The following is a 14,388-nucleotide window of genomic DNA, read 5'->3' as shown; positions in this document are numbered from 1 at the left end:
ATTCCTAATTGTTATAAAAGATATCTTAGTTTAACGTTGTTACCTATAAGTCTTATATGTGTCGAATGATGCCTTCCTAATACATATTTATTTCTTCTCTAACAAAATATTATTCTGTAGATTATGTTTGCAGACCAAAATTAATCGGTTGATTTATTCAAAAATGTCAATTCAAGGAATCTGTGAAGTAAACAAATATGTGAAATTGAAAATACAAAATTTTTATATGGAGGCATGACTCAAACTGCTGGACGATATCATTCAGAACCCAACAATGTTTAAACATATTTTAACCGTATATAGTTAAAAGTTCACTCAGTCGAACTTAGAGTAAAATGCGTAATTCAAACATAAAAATATTTGTTAGGGTACTGTAAGACCATTTAACAAAAAACTATCCCGTCAAACATATATTTAGTATTCAAATTTTTTTTAGGACATTTAAATGCCGACCTAAATAAAGTATGTCACGGTCTCCTTGACATTTAAAACATATTACTGACTAGTGTATCACAATTATAAACTTCCTTATTAATCGAAAACAATGTATTATCATCATGATTACCCGAAATCTCTAAAACAAAATAAATTGTTCACGTTAAATGCGCAATATTGATAAATATAATAATAATTTGATAAAAAAAAAACTGATTACAAAATCATTCTTAGTATAATCAATCTTGATTAAATATATTTATTTGTTCAATGTATACTTTTTGGTCAGTAACAATGTAAGCATTATAATTTGAAGTCTTACCTCATTTGTCGACTACTGTATTACGCTTCTATAACACTAATGTCCATCTATCACATTTGGATGTACTTAAATTATACAAATTGTTTTAAACGTTTAAGTTTGTTAATACGATAATTTGACTAAAGTTCACCATGACCATGAATTTTCATTGTGATAAGAAATATCGGCAAATACAATTTTCAGATTTATTAATAAAACGTGACTATTAATTTCGTATAAAGATATGCGCCAAACTAAAGACTCGAGGGTGAGATATATATATACAACAAAAGATTGACTTTGGATACTGGTGATTTTTTTATTTTTAGGATATTATGAGATCTTATTTTAATCTCAATAAGTTTCATTAGTACTATAATTACGTAATGATCAGCATCTTACTTAGTCTAATCTACTTTCACTTGTGTATCGTCCGAGATAACGCACGCACTTTTCTGGCCTCGTGTTACTCAAAATAAGTTTTACATGCTTTATGTGACAGGAACGTACTGCGGATGTTTGTCTTTTTTTAAGTCGTTTCTGTGTTTATTTTCTAAAAGGTGTGTAAGTTTCCCTATCAGTTTCGAATGTCCCCCTGATACCTTATTCTTATTACTTTTACACACAACATAACTAATTATCAAAATAAATATGTGATTAACTTTGTCAAGAAGCTAAATTGTACTTGAATTATTTATAGTTGAGTTGTTAATTGGACCTCATTTTTTTAATTGTTTTAATTTTCATTTACTCAATTGCAGGATGACGAATCGCATGATAGTTTTATCGCAAGAGAATTGCAGGATGAAAATTACTGGATAGCTTGACACTAGTAAAAAAGAAATATTGTAATTTTTTTTTTATCGACATACATATTCAATTTGATAACCGCAACTTATAGATCTCTCAATTAGTGTAAAACTATTCAATTCTTAGGGACAAACAAAAAATTGTAATGCAATTTTAAACATGTTTTACACTTTTATGTGTAACAATCTATCCAAAGGTATACAAAAAGTACTAAATCATCACGCAAGTACAAGGACAAGAAGAATATAAATTTAAAATAATTGAAAAGAAATATTGTCACTTTTTACTGTTATTGACATATATATGTGTAACCGTAGACTATTGGGCTTTCAACTATGTAAAACTATTCATCCTTAGGGTAAAAAAGAACAGAATCTTAATGCCGTTGTATAATATTCTAACAAAATGGAAAATATTTGCATCTCTTTTAATTTAACAACAAATTTTGCAATTATTTAAACTTAAATTTCGTAAACTTTATGTCTTACAATCCATCCTGATGTATAAAAAGTACTCAAATAATGTCCCTATTTATTGTTATCGAAATAAATATTAGTAACCGTAGACTTATAGTAAGAGCTCTCTGTTTTTGTAAAACTATTCATCCTTAGGGACACACAGAACAGAATTTAATGCGGTTGTATAATATTCTTACAAAATGGAATATATTGGCACCTTTATCATGGGACAACAAATTTGCAAAACGTCTTTACTTTGATGGATAACAGTCCATCCTGAGGTATAAAAAATGCTCAAAAAGAAATATTGTCTCATAAAAAGTATTTAATTATCAGAGCAGTACTAGAATATCAATAAAAAACCGGAAATAGTGTAACTTTTTATTGTTATCGACATTGATATTAGTAACCGTACACTTATAGAGCTCTCAATTTGTGTAAAACTATAATTCATCCTTCGAGCAAAACGGAACAGAATTTTAATGCCGTTATAAATTACTCTAACAAAATGGAAAATAATTGCACGAGACAACAATTTTTGCAATTTTAAACTCATATTTCTTCACTTTTATGTCTCACAATCCACCCCGAGGTCTAAAAAGTACTCAATTATCAGGCCAGTTCTAAAATATTAATAAAAACAGAAAAATTGTCAATTTTTATTGTTATCGACATAAATATTATTATCTGTAGACTAGTATATAGCTATCAATTTGTGATTACAGCTATGATGTTACACTTAATTAAATAGGAATTCAAGTAGCATGTAAACGTTTTGTCAACAATGGTCAGCTTAATAATGTTCGCTAGTCAGTTATTTTTATACTTTTTGTCAGATAATTGGACTCCTCTAGTTTTAATCATGTGGGTCCATTTAATAATTAGCGGAACTATAAACACTGCCGTACAGGTGGTAGGTTTAGTTAGCTATAAAGCCAGACTTAATTCATTATTTTCATCTGAAATTCCCTGTAGCAGGAATACAGCAGTCGTTTTCAGTTGGTTGATAGCGTTTTACTCTGACAGTTTTTACGGACTTCCCCTTTTTAGCTCAAAGTGAGCTTTTCTCATCATTTGGCGTCAGTCGTCTTTAACTTTTACAAAAATCTTCTCCTCTGAAACTACTGGGCCAAATTTAACCACACTTGGCTACAATCATTATTTGGGTTTCTAGTTTAAAAAATGTGTCCGGTGACCCGGCCAACTAACAAAGATGGCCGCCATGGCTAAAAATAGAACATAGGAGTAAAATGTAGAATTTTGCTTATAACTCTTAAACCAAAGCATTTAGAGCAAATCTAAATTGTTTATCGAGTAAAGATCTATCTGATCAGAAATTTTCAGATAATTCGGACAACCGGTTGCTGCGTTGCTGCCCCTGAATTGGTAATTTTTAAGAAATTTTATCGATTTTGGTTATTATCTTGAATTCTTTTATAGATAGAGATAAACTGTAAATTGCAATAATGTGCAGCAGAGTAAGATCTACAAATAAGTCAACTTGACCCCTTAAGGAGTTATTACCCTTTTTAGTCATGTTTTACCATTTTTTTCATAAATTTTTGTAATCTTTTACCAAATCTTTTCCTTTGAAACAACAAGGCCAAACTTAACGAAACTTAGCCAAAATCATCATTGGGGTATTCAATTAAACAAAATATGTGCGGTGACCCGGCCAACCAACCAAGATGGCCGCCATGGCTTAAAGTAGAACACAGGGGATTAAATGTAGATTTTGGCTTATAACTCTGGAATCAAATAATTTAGAGCAAATCTGACAATGTTAAATTGTTTATCAAGTCAATATATATCTGCCCTGACATTTTCAAATGAATTGGACAACCGTTTGTTGGGTTGCTGTCCCCCAACTGGTAATTTTTTTAAAAATTGCCGTTTTTGGTTATTATCTTGAATACTATTATTGATAGAGATGATCTATAAACAGCAATAATGTTCAGCTAAATAAAATCTACAAATAAGTCAGAATGACCAAATTGGTCAGTTGACCCCTTAAGGAGTCATTGCCCTTTATAGTCATTTTTTAACAATTTTCATTAATTTGGTAAATTTTTGTAACTTTTTACAAAATAATTTCCTCTGTTACTAATGGGCAAAGTTCATTATAGATAGAGATAACTGTAAGTAGCAAGAACGTTCAGTAAAGTAAGAACTTCAAACACATCACCATCACCAAAACACAGTTTTATCATGAATCCATATGTGTCCTTTGTTTATATGCACATAGACTAAGGTGAGCGACACAGGCTCTTAAGATCCTCTAGTTTTAATTTGCCTTGTAGTTTAGTATTTTTGATATACTTATTTGCTCCCTAAACGACTTTCCTTTTATTAATTTTATTGCATATTGTTACATTAAGCCATAAGTGAATATCCTTGTACAAAATCTTTGCTTTTTCATAGTTTGTGCGTAGAAAATAGATGCCGATGTTAAATGTATAAAAAGTCTAGAGAGAATCATTAACCCCACAATTTTACAATGTTTGCACCTCAAAAAAATGACAATGGCCTTTTTTTCTTTTTCTTTTGAGTGGGGGCGGGGGGGGGGGGGGGTGTTTAAGTTTCCTTATATACGTGTTTTAAATTGTTAAAACTTTTCAAATGATTATCATTTTGAAACATACTAGTAGGTGCAAATATTCTACAATGAATTAAAGCAAATTAATCCAATAAATCTGCATACTTTAACATTCCAATTTCAATATTCAGCATCAATTTTCAATATTCAACAATTGCTGTCAACATTTACCATTTTCCGTGAATGCTACAGCTTTTGTTTTGTTTCATTTTTCGTATTATTTGTATCTTTCATGTACTACTTTATAGCATATATGCAAGACTTATTTGTTGTTAATTTTATTGTTGGTTGTCGTCTTATTGGAGTCTATGCCACCTTTTTCACTATTTGTGTTTTAAGGATACTGCCTTATTTATTCACCAGCAACATTTTTATTCTATTTGCTTTGTTCGAGTATTCTTTCATTGATATATATGTATGCCACATTGTTTGATTTATTATTGATGTTCTCAGTGTACTGTGTAATTGACGTATATGACATATGTTCTTTTAAGATATGTGTAGTTTTGGCATGATTTCCTGACGTGATAACATTAACGGTACCAATTTTCCTGCATCAGATGCGCATTTCGACAATACATGTCTCTTCAGTGATGCTCGTGGCAAAAATAATTGAAATCCAAAGCATATATTCCCGACTTTCGATATACAGAGTTATCGGTCGTTATCGGAGTTGTCTTTCTTGCGTGAAGGTGACGACACTTACTTTTCTTCCGTAACGAGTGTAAACAATCAGTAAACTAATGAAAATAGGAGACATAAATGATAAAACTACTGTCGAGGACTTTTTAACTTTGAAGAAAAGTGATTTAGTATTATTCCTGCGATCAAGCAGTGCAAAGATATCTGGGAATAAAGACGAACTTGCACGAAGAGCCTTTGAAACTAATCAAACAAACAATGGTGTGACTGCGTCACTGTCGACAGTTCTTGTTTCTCAACACTCTTGCACTAATGACAATGTTGATATTCCCCCTTATAATGAACTAAACTCTGGGTAGACTAGTGATCTATCTTTGCTGCCACTTGTTTCCCATCAGGATGTGGAATCCTTTCTCATTCACAGCAGTCACAGAACTGGGGACAATGAGCAAATGTTATGCTATCGCCAGTTCATCCGTGGATATAACTTTTTTAAAGAGAACTATGTTCATGACTTAATGATAAACAGTATTGATGATGATTGTGAAAGTTGTTACATCAGATCAAAGTGTTACCCTTCAATGAAACAACAGGGACCATATCAACAATGGATTTTAATTTCAAAGAAAACACCTGTTGTAGTTTTCAAGGCCAACTGTAGTTGTCCAGCTGGGTATGTATGTTTTTTTTTATTTAACACTTTCATTATAAGTTGGGCCTTATAAGTTTTCAACACAAGACTTTCTTTTATTTAAAACCATCCCTGTCTCCATAATTCAAATTTGCTTTAAAAAAATATATAGTAAGGGAGCTACTATTTGATTTATTTGGGGGGCTAGCTAGCATGAAATTTAAACAAAAAGGCAGGATAGTAATTTTGAGTAAAATATAAGGCAGGATGAGCAACTGTGCAAAAAACCTCAGGATAAACTTGTAAAAAAAGGCAGGACCAAATATAGTAAAAAATAAAAATAAAAAGGCAGGGCTGAGATACATGTAACAACTAAAAAAAGCAGGACAAATTTTTCATCATAGCCCCCCCCCCCCCCCTCCCCATAAAAATCAAATGGTAGCTCCCTAACAGGTGACACTGACAGGCCAAACATCAAATTACACAAAAACCCAAGTGACATTACCAGAGTGATTATAGTGTTAAGTTGACACTTTAACTTAGCTTAGCATACATGTATATATGAGGGGGGATAGGACCTTTATCGTGACTCCGGGATCGGGTGTTTTTAAGCTCGGGATTTCGGGATTGACCCTTTCGGGATCCGGGAGTCCTTTTTTTCGGATTTCGGGATGTCGGGATTTACTTTATTTAAATTCGGGACCTCGGGATTTCGTTTTTTTAAGTCCGGGATTTCGAGATCAGGACCCCTCCTATCCCCCCTCATATATGAATCCATACATATATATACCAAATAATGAAAAATATGAACAGATAATTAAATTTATGAAAAATTAAGACATGATAAAAGAAATATGTAATACATGCAAGTGACATGTTAAACATACATGATTTAAAGGGAAAGGGGGGGGGGGGGGGGGGGTCATGTGATTGTGAAAGCAAACAAAAATCATTAATGTTACTCACATTATCCTTATGGTCAGGCGAGCTACAAAAATCATAATATAAATAAGAAAATGTGGTATGAGTGCCAATGAGACAACTTTCCATTCAAAACACAATGTTGTTAAAGTTTAGCTTGCTGGTGGTTTAAACCATTATTGTTCAACTTCAAACCAGTTTGTGATTTTACTGACTCTTAACTGCCCTTGTCATTTCTTCTAAAATGAACAATAACTCTGATTTCTATTTTCAGCCTAGTTGAAGGATGAACCCATATCGCAGGTCTTCTCTTCAAGCTTGAGGCATGTGCACAGGAAAAAGAAAATACTGCATGTACTTCAAAACCATGTAATTGGAATAAGGGAGGTAAAAGGAAAAAAGATCCTCAAGAAGTCCTAAACATATCTTTCAAAAAGTTAAAATATGGTGGAAATGAACCATGTGCAAATGTAAAGAAAAATAAATTTACTGTGAAAAAATCCATTACTGACCAAGGTCAGGATTTTTTATCACTATTAACAGCTAAATTAGGAAATTTGAATTATTCTCCAGCAATTTTTGATTTAGTTGCCCCAAGTTGTGAAGTTTATGACATTAATAGTGACATAAATGTAGTTAATTTTGAAGAAGTTGAGACCTCTGAATATTTACACTTTGAATCTGACAGCTACATAGACATTATGTCAATTGTTCAAAAAGAACCAACCATTAATGAGACCATACTGCTCGACAAATTTGTGAATATTCCTCAGACAGTAATTGATGAGATAGAAAAAAGAACATTAGGTCAATCTGAAAATCAACTTTGGTTTGATACCAGAAAATTTAGAATAACAAGTTCAAATTTTCACTCTATTGTTTCACGCAAAAAGCAGATGTCGATAAATTAGTGCAATCTTTTTCTAAGCCGGGTAAGATAATCAATGTGGCACCATTAATTTGGGGACGAAAGCATGAACCGATAGCAAGAAAAAAATATATTGCTCACAGAAGATTAAAATATGGTGAAAAATTTTTTGTAAAAGAATGTGGTATATTCTTATGTGACAAATTTGGATTTCTTGGTGCTAGTCCTGATGGACTTGTTAAAAAGTGCACAAAGCTTGGTGAGGAAAAATGTGTACTAGAGATAAAATGTCCATGGAAATGGAGAATGAAAACAATCAGAGAGGCATGTGCAAGCAAAGATTTTTTCCTTGAAATTGATGAACAAAACAATATGCAATTGAAAAAATCCCACAAGTATTTTTCTCAAATACAAGGACAAATGGGAATTTGTAAATATGAGAATTGTGATTTGGTAATTTACCTTTTGAATGATTTTCTCACAGTTGAAGTAAAATTTGACAAATTGTATTGGGAGAATATGGAACAAAAGCTTATTGAATTCTATAAAGAGAATATGGTTCCACATATTGTATCATGTAGCCAAAGTCATCAGTCTGTTGATGATTGATTTGAGTGACAATTCTTAGTATAACAAATGTATAACAAGTAAAATGTAGTAAGGCTTAATAAAATTGAAGTTCTAAATCCTCATTCCCTTCCCCTCCTGTTTTCTCAGTGCCAAAATGATAATTTGAAACAATAAATGTGTATTATAAATACATAATTAATAAAGTTCTAGTGGTAAGCAAATGACAGTCTAAATAAAATTTTATTTGGCCTTATTTTCATTAGAGTCATTTTTATTTGGCCTTATTTTCATTAGAGTCATGACAGTCTATCCATTTTGAGTTATTGCAGAATATCAAAATGACATACATTCTTATAGAAATAATTTCTAGTAAAAATTTTGATAAAATGAAGGTTAAGCCTGGAAGATACATTTCTTGTCAAAACCATACCAATTTGTAAACTCTATTTCATTCCTACATGTACATGTAACTAGTCATGTTTATGATCTCAGCTTAAGTAATGTTCAGGTGCTTTTTGTTATTTTGTTTACATATATATATATATATATAAATTTGTTGATACAAGTGTGAATAAGCAGTTCTTCATTTTTTTTCTTGTTATTAATATATATATATTCATATTATTTTTGTTGTTTGTCATGTTAGTTGAAATTTTATTTGTTGAGATTATATTTCTACATTTTTTTTACATTGAATTAAATCAAAATATGTTTTGTCGGTAAATGACATAAAATTATTTTCTGACATTTGTTTGCCTTTATTATTATTTGCATTGTATATTCCCATTCCAATGCAGTGTTGGTATACTTGCAAAGTTATAAAAACTGAGACGTGAATGAATGTACATGAGACCCCACAATTATCTGACAACACAACAAAATACACAATATCATTCAAAGTACACCTAGTAGTCTTCACCAATGAACAATGATGTCACTTCTTGTCAATCCTGAACATGTGAAATATTGTGATACATGTATCGCAGAATAAATGTCTACAATTCAACAAAACCTATATATATAGAGAAGGCCAGACACTTAAAGTCACCTTGAACTTGCTATGAGGTGTACATTATTATCTCCGGACTTATTGTGACAGTCTTTGATGGCACAATAGTTAGGTTTCCCCATTTTCTTATTCTACCGGAAATGGTTTGACACCTAATAACAAGAAAGACAACTCCGACAACGAACGATAACTCTCGAAACCGCAAACGGAGAATATAAGACGAAGAGCTATAATCCAAAAGGTCCAAAAAGTATAGCCAAATCCGTGAAAGGAATGAGAGCTTTGCATGAGGGAGATACATTCCTTGTGCCTGATGTTCATATGATGAAATCATAATCTTTCAGTCAGTTTAATTGAAGTCTGGAGCTGGCATGTCAGTTAACTGCTAGTAGTCTGTTGTTATTTATGTATTATTGTCATTTTGTTTATTTTCGTTGGTTACATCTTCTGACATCAGACTCGGACTTCTCTTGAACTGAATTTTAATGTGCGTATTGTTATGCGTTTACTTTTTTACATTGGCTAGAGGTATATAGTCCGGCAGATACAAACATATTTCAGACGAATTGTGCAAATCCTGCTACAAGCATGAAATTTGGGATAGACCTTCCTCAACTATTACTCTTTCATTTCAGATAGGGAGGCATTTGAAAAAATGTCTCACTTCCGGTAAAATTCAAAATGGCGGACATCATACTTAAATCAGCCCTATATCAAAGGCTATTAAGTGAAAAGGTGTTATTATCATGCTACTAACATAATATTTGGTATCAACCTTTGTTTTGTACTACTTTTGGATATATGATATAGATAAGATGTCTTCAAAAACCCTACTTCCGGTAAAATCCAACATGGCGGATATATTACTAGAATAAGCCTTTTTTTAGGGAGGGTAATTGAAATGTGTTTTAAAATATTGCTTCTATCATTATATTGTACAGGAACCTTTCTTTGGTGCTTCTCATGGATACAATGTATAAGACATATGTCTTTCAAATCCTTACTTCCGGTAATATCCAATATGGCGGACATAGAAATATTGATAATTTTTCATTTTTATATTCAACTTTTTTCAAACTGTAAATTAAATGAATTTTTTGGGGTTGTCTTTTAACTCTTGGCTTTAAGTCATCCTCAAAACCACTAATTCTAGTCAATTGCATATGATTAAATTCAAAATTAACACTTCCGGTAAAAAATCAATATGGCGAAAATTACAAAGATGAGTCCTCAATCCATATATATTCGATGTAGAGTTTTGGATAAATTGATTAAAACAAAATAAAATCACTTAAGTTGTTAAACATCTTTAGAATGACTTATTCGTGACCGCATATACATGTTTACTCACAATCGAAGAGCTTGTTTTCCAAATTTACAAAGATCGTGGTATTGTTTTCTACATCTATAATGTACAAGTTCCTGATAAGATTAAGAGGCCTCACAAAAGAGTTGTTGAAAAGTGTGTCATGGATAATATTTTCCCCTTCGCCATTCATAAGGGATGGACTAGTTAAAAAAGGAACCAATACCAAGCTTGTTACTCATTCACATCCGCCATGGTATATTGCACGTTTTACTTGCTGAAAAAGACAAGACCGAGTCGTGGGAATAGCCTCAATAAGTATTTCCTCTTCCAAAAACACATTATTTCTTGCTTCGCTAATCCCATCTGATAAGTTTGCTCGATCGTACAACAAAACCACGTATCGTTCTATCAATGACATTGTCAAATCCATATCTGGTGATGTTAGCTGATCAATCATCATTCGAACACATCTCGATTTTGACAAAAACAGTTAACAAAAAATGCAAAAATGCTGATAACAGTTAACAAAGTGTGTGTGTGCTGGAGGGGGAGGGGGCAGTTAATTAACAGCTTAAATTGACCTCAGATAACAGTTAACAACACCTTAAAAAGGCCCATAACAGGTGGACACAAAAGGGTATTGCCCCCTCCCCCCCCCCCCCCTCTATAAGGAAACACTTTTAATTTCTTTCAATGTCGTAGTTACTTATAATAGGGATCTCATTATACTGATCCATTACAATAATTACAATAGTTTATGATGGGTTGCACATTCCTCTTTTAGTGTTTTCATGCTATAAAACGAACACACCGACAGAACGTTACACAGTAGCTAAACTTTTGGTCATTCAGAAATTACGTATCATTTACGGAGCAAATTGTCTCCGAAATATAGAAACAAAGCAACAATAATCGTATCATGGTGTGCACGTGAATGAAGACGTAGTATGCAATGTACTATCATGGTCAAATGAATTCAGTGAAGGTATGTTGGTGTAAAAAGGATTGAAATGTTACATTGCCGAAGTTTTCTTCTTTTGTATGGGTGGAACTAATAAAAAATATAAATACTTGTAAAAAATATCGAAGACTAGTTTATAAAGAACAATATAAATGTACTTTTTTCGTTTTCAATTGGCTGACAACTTATCTTTTTATTTCATATCGTAAGAATAGTTGAACTATCCCCCAAAGTGACGTTTAGTACAAATGTATGCATGCGTATTTAAAATGAAATACAAAATCATTTATGTAAGATAAACTGAGAAACGAAATATTAAAAAACTACTGATATGGATGACTGAATGCATGTACAAGAAGGGACCGACCTTTTTATCAATACATTTAATGAATAAACACGCTTTTAAAAATTGATTGTTTTCTATGTAACTATTTAAATATTTACAATAGATAATTTACGCGTTCGTTTTTCAACCGGAATAGCAATACGGTTAATTATAAAATTCATGAAGTATATCGCTGGAGTTTATAAAGTACATTACTTCCACTGTGCCATGGTTTGCCATCTTCATTTTTCTCTAAACAAAGTATGGTTGGTTACATGTTCTGAATTTACTCAGAATTCCGGATTTTTTTTTTCAAACTGAATCAGAAAAATATCAGAGTGTCAATTTTCTTAGTCGAATACCTAAAACTTGCGAACGATATGAAAAGGCAGGATGGGCAAAAAAGACCAGATGACGATTTATGTAAAAAAAAATCCGGACAAACTAACCAAAAAAAGGAAGAACCAAATAGACTGAAAAATAAAAAGATAGGACAGAGATTACAATTAGAAAAAAGGAACAAAATGTTTCATACATGCCCCCCTCCCATCAAAATAAAATGATAGATCTCTTAATTCAGAACTAACTGAGAACACTTTTGAATAATTAAAAATTTCGATGTGAAACCTGTTAAGATTTTAAAGTTTAAAATTTTACTATCAAGAACACAATCATGTACGTGAATACGACGATGGAAGGTTATAACAACCTTGACCGACTACGTGAATACTGATCAGTCCATTCAACTTATAGTACGCGTGATCTATTTTCGCAGGTATGAGGTCGAAGGTTTGAATTGACCAATGAAAACGATCGTTCCCTTACGAGTTAAATCTAATAAAGTTTGTTTGACTGATTACGTCGCACTACCTTACGCTGTCGCATTTGAGTGTATGATACTGCCTTGATGACACACAAGCTCTTTTGTTCAAAATTCACTGTAAGGGTACTCTCTTATTGACGAAATTGCAACATCTTTTAGTTTTTGTATGAACGTTGTATGATACATAATTACTTAGTTTGTGTCGTTGGAATTCTGTTTCCTTTTCATATATGTCACATCTCTGTTTATTATTTATATCGAACCGTACTGTATCCTTGACAGATTTGAACATATTTAATAAAAACTTATATACCACAACATTGTTTTTTATCATTTGTGTTGTTTGAGTCTCAGTGCAGTATACGCCAAACCATTTTACTGTTGATGGAGTACTGTCTAATTGTCGTTAATGCCACCCTATCTAACTACTTGGGTCGTTAATGCACTTTCTCGTTGGGGAAAGTCCCACAGATTTTCATTGTTAATGTCGTTGGTATACTGTCTCATTGACGTGTATGACACATTTTACCTCAATTATTTGTGTCATTGGAGTATCGTTTTATTGCGTGCATGCAACATTATATTATGTCGTCGGGGTACTCTTTCTCAAGCTTTAGTTTTTTTGTCTCATTCTGCACTTCTTGCATTGTGAGGGTACTGTATCGTTGATGAACAAAAATGTAAATGTCACTGGTAACAGTATTTTTAATGTAGAGTTATTTTTTTATGGTAAAAAAGGACACGTGCATCATTTTTTTTTTATTTTAGCGTCGTTGGAGTATTATGTCAGTAGGTTTTATGCGACAATGTTTTATCGTTTGTTTCGTCGGATACTGTCTTGTTAAGGGCATACGATACAGTTTTGATCCTGTTTTTACAGTTTGATGAATATTTACATATAGGCTAATTTTTGTCTGATTAAATCAAATATGTAATAAAAAATATACCTCCATGTGCTACTTTTTGAGTTAAATGAGGTCGAAATTTTGTATATTTGCTCAAAACTCGTACTTGTGGCCGTATTTTTCCTTTCGAAAGAAAGACATAACTTTTTTGTTTTAAAATATAAACACAAATTGTTTTTTGTTAAATATTTTGAAATTTCTGTATTTTATAAGTATTCTAAAAATTTATGCATTTTTTATTCAGAAATAACTCATATTTATCAAATGGTCATGAATTGAGAAAAAAAACGTCATTTATTGCTGTACATTTATCAAAATTAAAAAAAATTGAACTATTTGCGTTTTCGTGAAAATTGGCACACATAATCTTCTCGCGCAATCAAACCAAAAGGCATTTTAAAAAAGAGGGGTCCATGAACTCGTTTTCAAGTTAGATAAGTTTGAATGATAAAAAGCAGTTGAAAACTGAATCTTTTCCCAGTAAGTCGTAGTTTGACGTCGCGAAAAAAAACAATTTACGTTAGCAACGTCATTACCTCCCCTGTAACTGTATCGTATGCCCTTAATGTCGTTTAGCTGTGCGAGATGAATAAGTACGCAGCCACGTCCGGTCAGTATGGGAACGTTATGTCTGATGCCTCATCTTTGCACGTCAATAATGCTCGCAACATTTCTTTGAGAGGTGTGTAAAAATGTAGGTGGCCTGTCGCAAGGCAGGAGGGTTTCTGTCCCAACTCACTTCAGTCTCATTTTCAAGTGACAGTCAATGTATTACCGACTGTCATTCAGGACAGTTTCCATTTCAGAATTACCTACCTATTGTT

This window comes from Mytilus edulis, chromosome 6 (genome assembly GCF_963676685.1).
Source record: "Mytilus edulis chromosome 6, xbMytEdul2.2, whole genome shotgun sequence".
Classification (NCBI taxonomy): domain Eukaryota; kingdom Metazoa; phylum Mollusca; class Bivalvia; order Mytilida; family Mytilidae; genus Mytilus; species Mytilus edulis.
The sequence above is the reverse complement of the archived record's forward strand: the minus strand, read 5'-3'. Positions refer to the sequence as shown.